Below are 5,610 nucleotides of genomic sequence, written 5' to 3'. Positions count from 1 at the left end.
ACCAGTGGTAGCTAGGATGGGGGGGGGGGGCTGCCCTTGTATGTTGCTGGCCGAAATGTAAATTAACCTAACCAATAAGAAAATCAGTATAGTGGTTCAATAAGAAGAAGAGGAAGAGGAGGAGAAGGAGTAAACAACTATTTTATGAATCAGTTATGCCACTCCTGGAAATATACCCAAAGAACTCTAAATCAATATAAAACCTTTTATTATTGTCTCAAGCTTTTTTTTTTTTTTTTTGAGACAATGTCTAGCTATGACTTAAACTCAAGGTTTTCCTCAGCTTCCAAAGGCCAGGATTATAGGCATGTGCCACCATGTTTAGCTAAAATTGTTATTAGGGATTAAATAAACCCAGAGCAGTATGCATAGTGGGCAACTCCTCTAACATGAAAGTACATTCCTGTAACCTCCCTCCCCTCCCCGCCAATTTCTGATTGCCAAAAGGTGAGTAATTTTATTTAAGTTATTCTATGCTGGGCTTCTGTCCCATCAGTCTCAAAACGGAAAAGACCACAACCAGAAAGCCCTGAAACTGTGAGTCAAAAAAAAATCAATCTTTCATTCTTTAAAATGGTTTCTTCCACGTATTTATCACAGTGATTAAAAAGCTAATTTTCATAGGATGAAGCTAAGAAATCTTCTAGAATGTAGTTTACAAAAGGAGGAAACACCTTAATGGGACAAGACCACCTTGGGTTTTAATGGACTTAGCATTGTGCCCAACAGTTTTACCAAATCCCTTCAGAAACTGAGAAGGCAGAACAAATCAAGAATGAGCAGGATCTTCCATATTAACACCCCTGGATTATCTCTGCAGCCTCATACCCAGGCTGTTTGCAAGTGTCCTAGCCGTGTCATCTTGCAGACAACCTCCTCCCACTGCCACCCAGACAGGAATAAAATCTTCAGTCACTTGGACTCTTCATTTGCCTCAAGGTTTTCAAGTTTCCTCAAGCTCTTTGCGGAGACCCAAAAGCCGGTAGAAAAGCAAGTCACTGAAGAGATCTTTTTAGGTGATCCTCAATTACCTCAGTTCTACTTTCCCATATTTTATTTGAAAATACTAAAACTACAATGTCTAAGCTATCATCTCACTACTTCAAACTGACAATCCCTCCCTCCATCACTGTTTTGAGAATACATGTAATTTTTAGAGTGGTAGACTGCTACCATAGTTGGGTGGACCAGACAGTTGAAGTACACACTTCCCATGAAAACGATGACACTCAAATATTCTATGATACTTATGTTATTCCTTTAAACACAAAACCTCACATTTTGGTTTTTTTTTGGGGGGGGGGGGGGTTCAATATTACCCATAAAATAAAATATAATGCTAATGAAGAAAATTCTACAAAAACAAAAGCATAGTGATATCTCATTCCTTCATTTGAATCTACATTTCAATACAGTACGCTATAACAATTAGATGCATTATACAGAATGTTGGGTGTATATCAACCCTTTCAGGCCACAGGGGAGCTATTGATCAAATTACTGCTCCGGGTACTGACCATGGCCTACTAGCTCAGAAGTAATACTCTGCATATTGAGAGGTAAAACATTACCTATTTATTCTCCAATGGCTCTTTATTCGTTGTTTATTTAAACTAGTGGAGAATAAAGAGGCCAAGTAAGGAAGGAAAAGTTTCCCCTATTTTAACACTGACAAACTTGAGCTACTTAAAGAAAACTTGGGTTTCTATGGAGCATTATCAATTCATGAGCCAAATAAAACAGAATGACTTCCTTAAATTGTACTAAATTGAAATCAAAAGACGAAAGCAATTCAACAGAACAGAAAAGTTACTTCAGTTTTACTAATCTCTCTATACTTTAATAGATAACAATCCATTATATTAATTTATCAAACTACAAATTATCACGTTGCCTATTTCTGGTTAAAACAACCCAATCCACTAGGCAGCTCTCAATTTTGATTTATCATTCTAATATATAATTTATGTGCTGATGTATAAATTTGGATATCTCAACAGGGCCTTGAAATGCCTGTGGACACTCTTTTGGGAACTTCAAACAGTCTATAGCAAGGCATCAAACAGTTCCAGATCAGTGGTTGCAGAGAGGAGTAAGTCTTTGTACCAAGGGTATTCTCGACTTTGTAAGCTAGGAAGCTTTAATTAAACCCCCACCCTAGAATAGTAATCACACAGAACAATAAAAATACAAGAGAGACAAGTCCAGGGTCTCTCCAGAATGATAACCTATAGGTGCTGAAATTACTTATCTATCCACTGTCTTGCATTTGGACCCATTTTTGGCAAGAAGCCTAGCGTTTCAAAAATACACTCAAAATTAGCTATCACAGACAGATTTTTATTACTCATCAACAGATCTCAGGCTCAGATTTCTGTAGAATTTCCTCTCCTGGCTTAAAAAAAATCTAGACTTTAATGATAATATTCAGTACTTGCAGCTGCCACTGAACTGTTCACTGAAAACATTAAAAAGCAACTTGCCAAAGGGAGATATATGTAGTCAGCTTTTCTTTTTCTTCGTTTGTCACTTAATATTTGACAACGGATTCAAGATCAATAAAGCCTCCTTTCTTAAAGCTTAAAGTAAACGTTGGATAAAATACAAATACTTGAAAGACTCTCCAGGAGTTGAATAAATAAGCCATCTGTGACTCAGGCTTCCCTATCGTGTTTTTAGGCTGACCCACTTCTCCAGTCACCATGGTTCGAAGAATCTCACTTCTAAGGGGGCAGCAGTAACAGCTCTGTGCCAGCGCATAGTTTGAATCCAACAGGGTAAAAGGCTGAGGCAAACAGCACCTACAAAAGGACACCGGTCTTTATTTAAAATGATCCTCCAATCCCCGCCTCTAAAACAGAACTTCAATACCAGCCTCAACCAGAAGCAGTCTTTTCTCCAACAGAAGAAAAAATCAAGTCTGCAGGGAAGAAAAGAGCGCAAGCACAGATTTTGAGAAACCGATCAAATGGACTTGGTACATTTACTTGGCTTTGGAGATCAGACACCCGTTTTGAAGGAGGGGTAAGGTCGGGGCCGCGGGAACTCGGTTCACCGGTCGGCTCTGCTCTGGAAAGCTCGGCAGGCACGCTCAGAGGCCGCAAAGCTGAATGTCCTCAGGCGTCGGCTGAGACCTGTATCCCTCCCCCTCTCTCCCTCCTGGCGCCCCTTTCCGGGCCTGGGAGGCAGAACTTTGCGCAGTTCTGTTGCCAGCTGCCTAGACCGCCAGAGGCGCATCCCAATCCCCCCCCCCCCCCCACGGCTCTGCGGGTTTCGTCTCTACTGGGGGTTAGTGGCGGCTGGGGGGGGGGGGCGGTGCGAAAGTACTAGAAGGATGCCATGGTGCAAGTGGAACGACTTGCATCTCCCTCGCCCCGGCGGTCCAGGACGCCGCCACCACAAAGGGAAGGGCCTTGCGCCCTTGCAGAGTTCCCACCCGAACCACTCGCCGCGGCTGGGTGAGGCCAAGCCGGCGGGGGCGCGCGGCAGGTGACTGTCGCGTCGCGGGTCCCCGGGCCCGAGTCGCAGTCTCCCCGCCCACCTCGGGCCTCGCCCACCACTGCGCGCTCCCCGAGAGCCGGGAGACCTGCACCTCACAATGGTCTCGGGACGAGGCCACCGCCAAACGGAGCGGTGGAGGGGCTCCCGCACAAGCGGGCGCCGGAGCCCTGAGGTGCGCGCGGTCCCCGCCCTGTCGCGCCCGCGCGCCACCTCCTACCCTTTGGCGTGTTCGGTCTCCTCCTCATTGTCTCCGTCTATCCCGCACGTGTCCTGGTCGTCCAGCTCTAGGCTCTGCTGACTGGCCGCAGACTCGCTGTCCTCCGCCATCGCGGCGGCTCCGAGCGGCTAGAGAGGCGGCGCTCCGAGCAGCGAGGAAGGCGCGACAGGGCGGGCGCGGCCGCAGCTCCCTCTAGTGCCGCCCACCCTCGGGCACGGAGTCTGGAGTCTGCCGCCCCGCCCATCCCGCCGGTCACGCCCATCACAGCCGGCCAGGCCCCGCCCACTCCCTTGCGGCTCCCGCCTGTCTATTCTGTCCTGCCCGCCTCAGTCAGAGTGGGCCCCGCCCACATTGCGTGCCCACTCCCGCCCACCTCATCAGTTCTCTCGCTTCGGCAGTCAAGGCCCCGCCTACCTCGCCTTCCCACTTCCGCCTATTTTAGCGGGTGGAAGACCCGCTGGTCTCGTGGTCCCGTTTCCGCCTCGGCTCGTGAGGCTCCGCCCACCTCGCCTCTGGCTACCGCTCAATTCGGCCGGCCCTACCCCGCCCACCTCGCTGATCCGCTCGGGCCTCTCCTGCGGGCACGGCCCCGCCCACCCCATCCCGCCAGAGGGCGAAAACGAGGCCGGTCCTCAGGCTGAAGATCTGAGGCGGGGAGTTGGGGGAACTGTAGAGCCCGAGCGGGAGCCCGAGGCGGAGGCCGTAGGGGGTGGGGCGTGGCCTGCCGTGGGATGCGTTTGTGGCTACAGGGCGGCTGGACCCGGTCGCTGCTGGTTGAATTTCAGAGCTGCGCGTTGGCGTTTGCGAGCCCCGGCTACGCGATTCTATGTCTGTGTGCCTCAGTGCTCTCGACTTCTGCAGGAATTTTTGTTTTGCCACTCGATTTCCTAAAGCTCTCCCTGCCTCCTCTCCCACATGTTCTTCAAAATTTTTCCATTTCGTGTTTTAGTAGCTAATGCTTATCAAGCCAAAGCTCCAACCTCCCCACCTCCCCGCTGCAATTAGCCTCTGAGTCCTCCAAAGAAAATTACTGGAGTTGATTTTTTGTTTCATTGGTTGGGTTTTTTTGTTTGTTTGTTTTTATTTTTTGCTTGTTTGTTTTGTCTAGCCAGGTTCTGCTGAGAACAGAACAAACATTTTGTGAGTCTTGATGAAGGTATCCAAATTGGGGAACTGGGTAGTTTCAGGCAAGGCATTCGGCTTTCTAAGTGAAGGTCATGACCTAGACCTCCAAGCAAGCCTGTGGATGGTGTTGAAATCATCCACCAGGAAACGGGAAAAGAAGGAAGCCAAGCCTGGTGGCCCTTGTCTGTTATCCCAGCAGTCCCGGAGGTAAAAATGAGTTCTTTGAGGCCAGCATCCACTGCATACAGAGTTCAAGGACATCTTGAGCTACAAGTGACTCCTCTCCGGGAAAATAAAGGGCTGGGATAAAGGAAAGAGACCCTCCCGTGTGTACCAGATTAGGCGCAGGTAAAATCCATACTGCTTTTAAATGCCCCCCCCCCCCCCGAAGCAGCCCCTTGCATTCTAGAGATAGGAAGTGTTCAAAGATCCTTCCAGACCACCGGAAGACTGCCAGGCGGTTTTACAAAGGCAGTTGCTGAGAAAGTTACCCAAACTCTGTAATGAGGAAAAAAGTCCTTAAAAGCCATCTGAAATTTTTAGTGTAATGTGAATCTCCCCCAACACACACACACACACAAGATGGGTGGTTAACATGCAGTGAGTTCAAATAACCTAGAGACAAAACTTGCAGAGCAATTTCAAAGTCCAACATCTGTTCTTGGAGAAAGTGTGAACGGGACCCAAACCTGGAGAAAATGCAGTTTTGTGCTTAACAATTGCAACTATTTCTCAGACAAGGTCAAATGTGGCCTCTAGACTCAGAC

The sequence above is a fragment of the Micromys minutus genome (genome assembly GCF_963924665.1).
Source record: "Micromys minutus genome assembly, chromosome: 6".
Classification (NCBI taxonomy): Eukaryota; Metazoa; Chordata; class Mammalia; order Rodentia; family Muridae; genus Micromys; species Micromys minutus.
Note: the sequence above shows the minus strand (reverse complement) of the source record.